General features: G+C 47.2%; 1 protein-coding gene across 2 annotated transcripts in view; it reads right to left on the bottom strand.

Moving 5' to 3' along the window:
- The window catches only part of Usp7 (ubiquitin specific peptidase 7), a 56,525-nt gene that overhangs the window by 30,887 nt on the left and 12,479 nt on the right, over positions 1-13,159 (bottom strand). The gene's annotated exons all lie outside the window — the stretch shown is intronic.

The raw sequence follows: 13,159 nt of genomic DNA, 5'->3' as shown, positions 1-13,159 counted from the left end.
CAGGTCTGTGACTTAAAGCCAAACAAACCACAGCAAAGTTCAGGCCTTTAGGAAACTAGACTTCCATTTTAATTCACGGGTTGTTCCAGAACAGCTCTCTGTAAAGAATGCTGACCCCACGCTGCCCACGGTACACTTTCCCCAACAGGAGAGACAGTCAACACCAGCAGGAAGTGGACTCGCACACCAGCCAGGCTAGGCTGTGCCTTCACCGGGGAACAGCAGGCAGGCAGGCAGGCAGGCAGGCAGGCAGGCAGGCAGGCAGGCGCTCCGCTTCAGCACCTCGGACAGTGCCCCTCCGGAGCCCCTCCAGCTCCCCTCAGGTTCTCAAATACTCCACTATGGAGTTACATCACGAAACCACTCCATAATGATCTCAAGACTCAGAATACCAAGAAACAGGCATTTCTACCCACATTTACACAGATGTTTAACTATTTCCACCCCTAGCCATCTTCTAAGTTTTGTTAAATACTGTGCATAAATTTGAATGTGTTAAAAAGCAATTTCTAAAAACAAGACACACTTTTAAACTGGTCCTTGACCTCTATGTCTTGACAGAAATGCTGGGGGTGGTGGGGGAAGATGACATTCCGGCTGGTGGGGGGTGGGCCTTTAGGGAAAAAAGGTAGTCATGTGGGCCAAAGGACAGGAGAGAGTTTTTAGAGATTATCTTTGCTGTCTGAACTCTCCAGACAGAACACACTGGCCAAAAAGGGTGGGGGAGGCAGGAAGAAGGGGGAAGGGTTTTAGGTCAATGGCAGTGCTCGCCTAGAATATGCACGGCCGAGTTCTATTCCCAGAATCACACACACAAAAAAAAACATATTCCAGATGACTATTATCCCTATCTGTCCTCAAACTACACTGAATTACATAAAAATATTTATGGGGAAATCCCTATGAATGGCCAATTAAATCAGATACAACACATTCCATCAATGGAATGTTTTACGGCAAGTTTGGTGGGTTTTGTGTGTTTGTGTGTGTTTGTGTCTGTGTGTGATTGATTTTAATTTATTTTGAGACAGTCTCACTAAGTTGCCTGGGATGGCTTTGAACTTGTAATCCTCCTGAGGCTCCATGATTTCAGGCATGTGCCACCATGCCCTGTGCAGCATTTTTTGAAAGATTTTTCACGTATCTATGTGGCAAATTCTCTTAAGTTTGGTTTAAAAAAATTAATATCCCAAGCAATCTGTATCACATGCAATTTTTGTTGAGAGAGCTGTGTTGGAACAGAAAATCTCCCTTTACAAAATTCAAAACTGCTAATGGCCAAGTGCCTATAATCCCAATGACTTGGGAGGCTGAGGCAGATCGCAAGTTTGAGGCCAGTCATGGCAACTTTGTGAGACTGTTTCAAAATAAAATAATAAGTGCTGGGGATGTAGCTCAGTGGTAGAGCATCCTGAGTTAAATTCCTAGTATTGCAAGTGTGAAAGGAGCTATAAACAAGAATCTCTTAACCAGAGACTCTTAGGAGGGTCTAGGGCAGCAAAGCCCTCTCCACTGCACACTCGCTGTAGTGGACACACCATAACTAAGAACTTCACCTGAAGTGCACCTGGTATATACAGTTTCTCAGTTCAACCAAAAGCAACTACTTTAAGACATGGTTCACTGCACACATGTAGAAACAGACAGATCATCAATCACCAAAACAGAAGACCTAGAAAATGTGTTAAGTGTCAGTGGTCTAAACTGAGGCAAGTTATGGAATTCTACATCAGCAATTGTGAAGTACGAACAAAGAACTTGGCTTCACGAGATCCAGAGAATCAGACGCAAATACAAATGAATCCAGATAACAGTGGAAGGCAGGCTCCGGTGACCTGTGACTGAGTGCTTCCTACTAAAAGCTCGGCAATTATAAAACTGTGGTCCCAATTTGTGAGACCCACAGAGTCCCGTTCACCACACCTTACTGGGTGGGGTAGAAAACAGCAGCAAGATGAACTGCAGGGTGGGCTAGAGAAAGCCTATCTTCCCAGCATGTCACAATTGTGCTCAGCAAAGTGGTCAAGACGGGGTCTGGCTGCAGCTGGTGCACAGGAGGCACATCCTGTGCAGCCCTCCAGTTGAGCCAGATGCTTCCAGCCAGAGCTTGTCATCTGCCCTTCCCACCCCTCCAGGCACAGAGTGTATAGAGGCTGGTGGCTGCACAACAGACAAAGGCCACTGGTTGGCCCACCAGGTTCCTGAGAAACAGGACCTGGCCCAGGAAGCTCCCAACCAACTGCCAAAACAACTCAAGTCTGTCACCAGGGGACAGAATATCCAGTATTTTAAAAAATAAAAAAAATTTTTTAAAGTTCTGCGGGAGGATTAAAACTGTAATTAAGCACAGTGAATCCCTGAGCCAGGAATAAATAATGAAAGCACCTGATAGTTGCCAAAAAATAAATAAATACATGAAAACTGTGCCAGGGGCTTCTAGAAATAGCCTCCACGACAAGGCTGTCCTCATTAACTGTCAAATACGAGGCCAAGAAGTGGCGTGTACACACACTTATACCTACACGAAAGTGACTGCACTCCTGTGTTTCACATCCCACTTAGCTGGGATTCTGAAAGACATTAACACTGATCTAGCCAAACATGAACCAAAGCACTCAATTTTTTTTTTTTTTGGTGGGGGGGTTACTGGGGATCGAACTCAGGGGTATACTCACCGAGCCACATCCCACATCCCCTGCCCATTTTTCTATTTTATTTAGAGACAGGGTCTCACTGAGTTGCTTGGCGCCTTGCTTTTGCTGAGGCTTGCCTCAAACTTGCAATCCTCCTGCTTCAGCCTCCCAAGCTGCTGGAATTACAGGCATGTGACACGCCCAGCTATAACACTCATTTCCTGACTTAATTATCACAAGTAGTTAAAAAAATGAGACATTTGGCAAAGAGTAATGATATGTAAAAATATCTGTCAGACAATAAAACAATTACCATTCCAAGATACACATCATACTCAGAAATATAACAGAGGGCAATTTTCACCACTCTAAGTATCAGAGGCACAACTTTATGTGTTTATTAAAAGGCACAAATACCTATTTTTAGAAACATGGCGGGCTGCTTAGGCTATTGTGCAGTCAGTCAGCGGCTCCTCCTCTTCCTGAGGATGCCCTCGCTTAAATTCCGCCTTCTCCCCAGGCTTCCATTTGTGACGTCATAACAGAACCACCATCCCAGCAAGGAACTCTAGCCAATTGCTATGGAAATTGGGTGGCACTGATTTAGCATCTGAATATCACCCCCCTGGACAAGATCAACAAGTCAGAATTCCAACATGTTGGCCTGGACATTTTCTGTCACTTCCCCAAAATTCATAAAGCTCCTATAAAAGGCCCATCAAGCACCACCTGGAACCCCCCAGCCTGTGAGAGTCCACAGATCAGCCAGGGGTGCCCTGCCTAGAGAGCCAGGGCTACCCCAGATCCACAGAAATCTCCACTCAGACCCCCAGATCTTCCAACAAGCAGTGACAACAACCTACAGAGACCAGAACAGGTTGCGATTCACACTCCCCAGACTGGACAGGTCAAAGGAGCCTTGAAAGTATCCCCTGCCCCTTGCCCTCAGTTCATCTCCAGGTCAAAACCCCTCTGGGCTTCTTTCTGTCTGGCTCCCCTCTTCCCAGCTCCCCAGCCCCCACTGAACTCCTTGAAGAACATTATCTAATATAGGCTACCAAAACTGATGAGAAAACCAGTATCTTCCTGCCTGTAAAGTTCAAATCAATTCTACTTCCTGACTAGCAACCCCAAATACATTTCAAAAGAATAACTGAAAGATGCCAACGTGGCTTCTGGAAACCTGCAATCACCTTCTGGCCCAAGCCTGTGATTCCCAGCCATGTCTCATGGCTCTGAGTGGAGCCTGTGGGTGGGGGAGGGGAGGTTCCTTCCACAGAGTGACTGCATAGAATCCCACCAGCCTGCCCGGGCGTTCTGTTTCCTTCCCTTTCCTCTTCTTTTGAAGCATCCTACAAAAGTCTTGTCTTTAGAACCAGAAGCATCCCTACAACTCTGTCCATTCAGACAAGACAGTACAGTCCAGGGACAGAAAGGAGACGCTGGGGGAGAGCTGCGAGATCCTAAAGATGCACTGGATTTGCAATGAACAACCCAGGTGCTGTAACAGTGGGGAAGACGAGGCTCAAGACAGGGAACTTATTACCAACTCTGCGACTTTTCCACAAATCTAAAAGTACTCCAAAATTAAGAACTCATTTTAAAAGCAACCTGGAGGGGCTGGAGATGTGGCTCAAGCAGTAGCGTGCTTGCCTGGCATGCGTGCGGCCGGGTTCGATCCTCAGCACCACATACAAACAAAGATGTTGTGTCCGCCAAATATTAAAAAATAAATATTAAAAATATTCTCTCTCTCTCTCTCTCTAAAAAAAAGACAGTTTGGGTGGGCTTAAGCTAAGTAGACAGTAAAAAATTAGTATCATTGTAGCCCTACAATCCAATAAAGATTAAATAAGTTAACGCATAAGAGTTATGTTGAACATTAGTGGCAATTTAGAAATTGCTGTCAACAAAAACTGAATAAAATGTTTAAAAAATAAATAAATAAATAAATAAATAAAAGCAACCTGGAAGTCCTCAAGCCTGAGAAGCAAGGAAAATAAAAGATAAAACAAAATTTCAGCATCACATACTCCCAGTGCATGCCTTTTGAAACTCTTAAGGCATAAAAGAGTCTGGGAGCTGGAACACAAAGTCTCCCACACAGACATGGACGCCAGTGACTAGAAGAGAACAGAACCTGCTGTGGAGAGTGTGCGTCGTCCATCCTGGGCGCGGCGGACAAGGCAAACTTTCTTCCCTCCCTGGTGGGTTCCAGGGGCCACGATGACACAACACGAAAGCCTCAACTGGCCTAGTGCAGTGGTACACACTGAATCCCAGCAGCTCAGGAGGCTAGGGCAGGAGGATTGCCAACTTCAAGGGAGGGAGGCTCAGCAACTGAAGCAGACCTTGTCCCAAAATAAAAATTTAAAGGCTGGGGTTGTAGCTGAGCAATAGAGCTCCCTTGGTCTCAATCCTCAAAATCAAAAGAACAATAACAGCGTGGAGCTCAGTGGAAGAGTGCTGGCTGGGTCCATCCCCAGCCCTGCCTCCTGCGACCAAACCCCTATTTCAGGTGGAGCCCCCTGCACACATTCTCAAGGTAAACAAGTGGGTTCTCCGGCCTACAGCCCCAGGCTTGCTCCTCCACTGCGAGACATCCCCAGCCCTTTTCAAATCTTACCTTGAGACAGAGACTGGCCTTGAGCTTGCAACTTTCCTTCCTCAGCCTACAAGTGCCTGGGATTACAGACTATAACACCACGCCAGGTCATGTATATGCTTAAAAATGTTTATTGCCCAAACAGACTGTATACCTGAACATTATACTGAATGATATTAAACTCAAATAATTACTTAATACTATTTATTATCACAAGTGGTTTTCAAAAAATAGAGAAATTGTGTATCCTTTTCCTAGTTTCTGCTATAATACCATCTCAAAAATCTATAGTACAAAATCATAACCAGGACATCGATGTTGCTGAGATACACAAAAAGATATTCAGAAACCCCCATATTTACTTGTACTCATGTGTGCTTAGTTCTGTGCAATGTCAGTGCAGGTGTAGGTGTGTGGGTCAGCTGCCAGTCAAGATACCAAACAGGTCCAACAAAGGACACTAGGGCTGCTCTTTTACCCACACCCCCATCTCTAGCAACCAACCTCTCTTGAATTGTGCCATTTCAAAAGTGTCATAAGTGACCTGCAGCCTGCAACAATGTGCTCCCCTTCGTGGCTAAGCAGGAGTCCACGGCAGGGGTGTGCCCCTGTTTGACCACTGAGCTGCTGACACCTGGGCTATTTCCAGTCTGGGGAAATTGCAAACAGACCTCCTGTGAACCTTTCTGTACAGGACCTGGATTCATAGTAATTTTTACTATTTGATTTTAAAAGGGTGAGGTCCTCCCTGTCCTAACATCAAAGAAGGAACCACTCCCATATGCATGCATGGTGAGCGTGCTCTACTCAGGGAGGAAAAAGCACTTCACTATTCACACTGCACACCTCAGCACAGCCCCGGCCAGGTCAGCCACACAGTGCACAGATACGCGTAATTTTTTTTTAGTTGTTGATGGACCTTTATTGTATTTATTTTTATGTGGTGCTAAGAATTGAACCCAGTGCCTCACACATGCCAGGCAAGTGCAAGCGCCAGCCCCAGATATGCGTAATTTTTAACAGCTCCAAAACACTGCCACAATTCCTTGACCCACCCCCCTGCCAGAAGACTACTTCTGACTTTTCATAACCCCACCCTTCCTGCCACTCCAATGCCACAACGGTGCCCCATGGATCTGTCCTACAGCTAGTTCCCTGAGCTTCCTACACCTTTATCACCAAGCCCCCTTTGGGCCCCAAGAGCCAGCCATGCTCTGTCCAATGGCAACATCAACAGCTGATCCAAGAAGCAGAACGATCCCAAACTGCTCGGAACGCTGGGCCGCAGACCACCTTCCTGGCCAAGCTCACATGCCCTTTAAGAAAACTCTCAGTTCTTTTAGCTCCATCCCATTCTGAAGGCCCAGTTCACACAAAAAATATCCAAGACCTAAAACTCTGAGCTCATGGGATGAGCAAAGACCAGCTGGAAACGGAGCATGGGGCAGGAGGAGCACCGAAGACAGCTGAGGGGCGGGTGCTACCACCAGGCAGCAGGGGGTTCGCTGTGGGACCAGGTAATACAGGATGGGAGAAGAGAGATCAGTGAGTTCAAGGGCATTCGTAGAAGCAGGAGCAGTCCCAACCACAAGCAGGCTGAGGTGCCACACTCCCAGAGACTCCTGAGAACTGCTTTCTAGCCACTGTCAGGGAGTGGGGAGAAGAGGGCTCTGGGTCAACTGCAGTCCCTGTGGGTGCCCTGTGCAGAGGCCGGCTTCGGAATGCACGCCCCGACACAGCCTAGAGGGGATAAGCAGGTAGAGCTCTTAAGGGACTCGAGAAAGCCAGGCGCCCTGCTCACTCTGGGATTTCAGCCATGCAGGAGAATTTCAAATTAGAGACCAGCCCAGGTAGCTGAATGAGATCCTGTCACAAAATAAATTTTAATTTATTTGTAAATAGAATTTAGCGAGCGTGGCTGGGGCAGTGGCAGGCCCTGTGTTCAATTCAAAAAAAAATGTGATAAGGTCAGGAATCACAGCTTAGAATTATCTCTTCTTCCGCCTCAAATCGAAAAATGCAACCTTCATTCCAAACTCAGCAGCTTGACACACACCTCCCAACAACAGTGGGTGTAACACAAGGGCTGGCCAGGCAGCACTGCGCCTCTGGATGACCATGCTGCCCGTGGGCCAGGAGACCCACACATGGCCCTTCCTTCCGTTCCTGACTACATCTGTGAAGTCCCTTAGAAGTAGCCAACTCAGGAATACGGTTCTAAGTGGAAATTTTCACCTATGCTTCAAAACTATTCATTAAAGAGCATAACACATTATCATTACATGACCAAAGAGGTCACGCACTCACCCCCAACAGGTGCCCATGCTCTGTTTGCCTGCAATTATAGGAATAGGGACACTCCTTGGCCTAGTCCATTTCTTTTCCAGGCAGCAGAAGCACGAGAAGCAAAGACAAGCATTTCCAGCCACAGGTGGACCAGGCTCTAGGGTCCAGCAGGAGTGAGAAAGATAAGCCCTCATCTGAGGGTGCTTACCAGAAAGTGGGCGCCTATTTCACGGGGCGTACCTGCAATGGAGGGGAAAGTGTGCAGTGTCAGGACCACGGGGTTCGGGGCCACAGTGGGCAGATGTGTACCTTGGTCACGGGGAGGAGACATCTGGATGAAGCCCACGGGACGAATAGTGGCCAGGCAGGGGGCAGAGACTCTAGAGAAACGGGTTCCAGGTGGAGCAAAGCACAGGAAGGGTAGGAAAGCCGGCAGTGGGAAAAGGGGGACATGGAAGGCAGGGCCACCGCATCTCCGCAGAAGCCCATGACTGCCACCCCACCCCGCCTGCCCAGACTGCTCTGGGCAGGCAGCAGGGTCTCCTACAAAGCTCCTCTGCTCTTCTGCCAGGGCCCTGGAGAGCAGTGACTACCCTGCTTGTTCCCAGCCCACCACGTGTCATCTCTGTGTGGTTTAGAAATGGGCAACTCTGCACCCTATGAATTCTTCAAGCCACCTTACTAATAATCAAAGTGGCTTAATCAGCTCAACAATCCCAAGCATTACTAACAACTGTGAACCCGGTTATTTGGTTTCCATGATTCTCACGAGCTGGTAAGAAACCAGCCTCTATGTGACAGTCCCATACTGCTGTACTACACTTCCTTTGAGGGCCCCTGCAGGCCAAGGCCAGTGCCCACCCAGCTTCAAAGGTGAAAAGCCTGAAGACTGGAAGGAGACCCATTTGATTGAACCTTGACAGCTGCTCTATGTTCTGGAATAGTCCGGATTTAAATTAGGTACAGGAAAATAAAGCCCACAGAAGGCCACATATAATCTGTGTTCCTTAAATAAAAGATTTGGGGTTTTCGGTTTGGCTTTATTATGTAAAAGATCATCTGCTCCCCAGAGATCCTCCTCACCACCAGCCATGCCCAGCCAAGCTCTGTGGTTCTGAGGTGTGATGGGCATGAGGAAGACAAACCTGTGATCTCTGCACTTGCTCACACACTGCCTCTGCCACAGAAGAGACACAACGTGGGGCTGGGCAAAAGAAGCACCAGCCTATACGGCAGAGACGGCCTCAGAGAAGCAGCAAGACAACAGGTGTGTGCCAACTGTACGAGAAATACCCACAACACCAACTGGCCACCAGAGTGACCTCTGGAACAGATACCCTTGCATGGACTGGGATGACATCTGCAGTGTCAGCGCTCCTCCACCACCGTGAGGTCTCCATGTTGTCTGGATGTTCTCAGTAAGTACCTGTCACCCTTATGAAAGCAAAAGCACACATACACACAAACCGAGTCAGGCCAGGAAAGCATACCCAGACCCCAGCGTGGCCTGGAATATGTGTTTACACCATGGCAAATGGCAGCATCTTCTCTCCCGTGCCTGTTTCCCTTAAGAAATATTAAAAAAAATGGGCCAGTCTGGGGTTGGGGGGTGAGCTCAGAGCTAGATAGGCTGTGATCATTCAAACTTTCAAAACCTGGGTGGCACACACCTGTAATCCTAATGACCTGGGAGACTGAGGCAGGAGGATCACAAACATGAGGCCAGCCTGAGCAACTTGGTAAGGTCCTAAGAAACATAGCAAGATACCATGTTTCAAAATAAAAAGAGCTGGGGATGTGGCTCTGTAGTTGAGTGCCCCTGGATTCAGTCCCTCCCTAGTACCAAAAACAAAACAAAACAAAACAAAAAAACCACAACCAATTCCAAATAGGTTCTTTCATTTGAATAAAACCAAACAGGAACCTAAAACAGATATTCTTTTTTATACTAGCCCTACCCGTACCCACCTGAGACACAGACCAACCACAAAGCATGGCTTGACGCTCCTTCAGAAAGGATCTGCGCATACTCTCTGGGATCAACAACTGAAAAATAGTTTTCCAGGGAATAGCAAAGAAAACCTTTATCATTTAAAGAAAAAAAAAAAAAAGCACAGCATGTTGGGGGGTGCAGTTCCATCCATGAACCAGTGAAGGCCCCCAACATGGGTGCGTGCTAGCCAAGCAGCACAGGACACAGCCACCCCAGAGAACAGCCCTGCAGAAGACAACCACTCAGGAAGGCAGGACGGCTTGCCCTGGCAGGCACTGCTCCCAGTGAGTCCACACACACTCCATCCACTCCAGAGCTACACATGCAAACACAAATCTAGCCCAAAATCTGGGGCTTGGGGTGGTAGCACACACTTATAATCCCAATCACTGAGGTGGCTGGAGCAGAAGGAGTAGGGTGAAACCAGCCTCAGCAACTCACATCTGGACTGGAGAGGCAGCTCAGTGGCAAAGCAGCCCGAGGTTCAATCCCCAGCAATCCCTAGGTCAATCGCAGTATTGCAAAACAACACGAAAAGCTCGCATTTCTAACTACAGAGAAGGTGGTCTCACACTTTCACAGACATTGAAAGAAACAGTAGGTGAAGGCAGCTGGAAAAAGAAGCACAAATTGAGGTGTTCCATTCCCTGAGCTTCGATTCACCATGAAGCATGAGGATCGCCCTGGCTGGCAGGAGGAACACCATGGCTCCACGAAACCCCAGAGCAGCCCCCATCGAATGGTTTGATTTTGACAATGTGCAAAAGCAATTCAATAGGAAAGGAACAGTTTCCTTAATCAATGGATGACCCTAGACAGGGACAACAGAGCCTTGCCTTTGCAGCCATCAACTCATTATGAAATGTCAACTGTCAGACTTTTAGAAGGAAAGTTTCTGTGGAGGGGGCCAGGCATTCTTAGATATGATACCAAATACAAGAACACAAAAAGAAAACTTTGATAAAGTTTACTTCATTAAAACTAAGGTTTTTACCACTCAATTTTTTAATGTGACAATTAGAATATAAATATTACTTTTTACCATCTTTAAAAAAAAAAAAAAAAAAAAAAAAAAAAAAGCCCTAAGACTTTTGCTCCACAAAGACACTGTTAAGAGAATAAACAGATATGCAATAGGCTGGTAGCTGGTAGAAAATATTTGCAAATCACACACCAGACAAACAACTTCATCTCAAATACTACATAAAAAACTCTCTCAAAATTCAATTGCAGGAAACCCATCTCAAAAAAACCAGTAACAGCCTTGCACCCCCGCTTACACAAGAACAGGGTGATAACAGGCATGCAGAGGGGTACTCACCTTCAGTGCACCCCAAACCCCTCAGACCCTGCCACTGACTGCCATCCAGCCACTGGCCACTGTGCCCGCCGGCCAGCAACAGGCCCTCCTGAGCCTGCACTGTGCTGCCCAAGCCAACTGGATATCAGGCCCTCCCTATGACACTAAGTGGTGACAAACTGTCAGGATGGGGTGCAGTCCCACCCATCTTTTTTAGAATGCGTGTCCCATGGTGTCATCTCTGCACCAAACATAGACGCTGACCACATAACCAGCTCCCGTGGCTGTGCATAGTAAAATCCAGCCTATGAGAGCCTCCGGCCACCCCTCAAGAGTTCTGCTGCTCTAGGAAACCCTCAGCTGACAGGGAACACCCATCCACTCGGTACCACCCAGTCATTTTTGTAGCTTACTATCAAAGTATGGCCTAACTACAAGAAAGTTCAGATCCTTCTGAAAAACACTAAATGAAATCTAGTACAGAAGATGCAATCATGAGAACGTCCACATCTTTCTGACCCATTATAAATCACTCTGAGGTTCAGCATAACATGAATCCAGGAACCACCAGGAACCACCGACACCTGGTGCCCAGGAGTGCTAGGGGCTGCACTAATAGAAGCCAGACACCTAGGCCTCACGTGTCACGACTCCATCCACGTGAAATGCCCAGCACAGACAAAGCCAGATTCACAGGCCAGGGGCTGCAAGAGATGGCGAGTGTCTACTGGTGAGCTCAGGGCGTTTTTGCAATGATGAAAATGTCCTAAAATTGTGTTGACAGCTACACAATTGCCAAAATAATATAACCCACCAAGAGATGGGCACAATGGCACATGCCTATAATTCCAGCAGCAACTAAGGAGGGTCAGGCAGGAGGATTGCTAGTCTCAGCAACTTAGTGAGACCCAGTTCCAAAATAAAAAGGGATAGGGATGTAGCTCAGTGGTAATGTGTCCCTGGGTTCAATCCCCAGTACCTCCCTCCCCAAATACATGAAACCTAAAACCTACCAATGGGTAAATTCTGAAGTGAATCACAGTACAATTTAGTTATTTTAAAAATAATGGTGATTGCTACTGTGTTTTACGAAAAAAAGCACAGCAAGTGTGAGGCCCGCCCTGAGTTTGATCTCCAGCACAGACAGAAAAGAACAGATCCAAATTGAACTCTTTACAACTGTTACCAGAGAAGGCGAAATTAAGATTAACAATGTTTAATTTAACAAAAGGAATTTAATTTATGACTGAAGCTGAGATATAAAAGTGTGGTATGTCCCATTTATTATGGAAGAGGAAGAACTACTCTTTAAGGCAAAGAAAGTGACCTGGGCCAGGTCCCTGCACCCCTGGCATCAAGCCTAACAGGGAAGCAATGGGAAGAATGAGAGTGCTGTGAGACGTACCCAAGAACCAGGCAGGAGGTGCCCATGCTCATCTGCAGAGCCCACTGCCCGCACCCTAGGCAGGCCTTCCTGCTCCCCATGCAGCCTCCCCTTCCGACTTCCAGAACCGTGCCTCAGGGGGATTACCAGGTGACCAGGTTTGCACTCTGCTGAGTGGGTCTGGGTCTGTAATAATCTTCCTAGTTTATTACAGACAAAAATGCTTGATTTTCTGTATTATGGTCAATCCTGAGGAGGACAGAGTCCCTGAAAAGAGCTGAGGCCACACCAGCCCATGCCTGCGTCCACATGATGGTCCCACAGACCCGAGTGCCGACGGAGATGCCCAGCAGCTGCGCTGGCTCAGCAGGCTCCATGTGAGTGGCTCGCTCGTTTGAAAAGCGGCTCGCGTGACAAGAACTAATATCTTCCATTTTATTTGACTTAAAGGGCCACATGTAGTTAGTGAGCACATGAAATATGGCCAGAGACTAAGAAACTACTTAATCCTAGCTACTATGGATTTAATCAGCCACATGGGGCTAGTGGCCATAATACTGGACAGTGAAGAACTAGAGATGCCTCAGCCCCTCATAGTCTTGGTTTCTACATCTGAAGTGCAGGGGCCACAACACAGTTCTGCTCTAAACAACACAACTCTATAATCCAGTACGCTTTGACAAACACTCTAATGTGTCATCTCAACAAAAATAAAAGCCCTTTTGAAACACATTATAGGGCCTGCTGGGCAGGGAGGCACACACCTGTAATCTCAGTGACTCAGGAGGCTGAGGGCAGGAGGATTACAAGTTCTAGGCCAGCCGCAGAAATTTAGCAAGACCCTGTCTCAAAATAAAAAGGGCTGAGTATGTAGCTCAGTGGTAAAGTACTCTAATCCTAGCACCCCTGGGCTCAACTCCCAGTACTGCAAAAGGAAAGAAAAAAGACCTAGCTTTGT

Source organism: Callospermophilus lateralis, chromosome 19 (genome assembly GCF_048772815.1).
Source record: "Callospermophilus lateralis isolate mCalLat2 chromosome 19, mCalLat2.hap1, whole genome shotgun sequence".
Lineage (NCBI taxonomy): Eukaryota > Metazoa > Chordata > Mammalia > Rodentia > Sciuridae > Callospermophilus > Callospermophilus lateralis.
The sequence above is the reverse complement of the archived record's forward strand: the minus strand, read 5'-3'. Positions and strand labels throughout refer to the sequence as shown.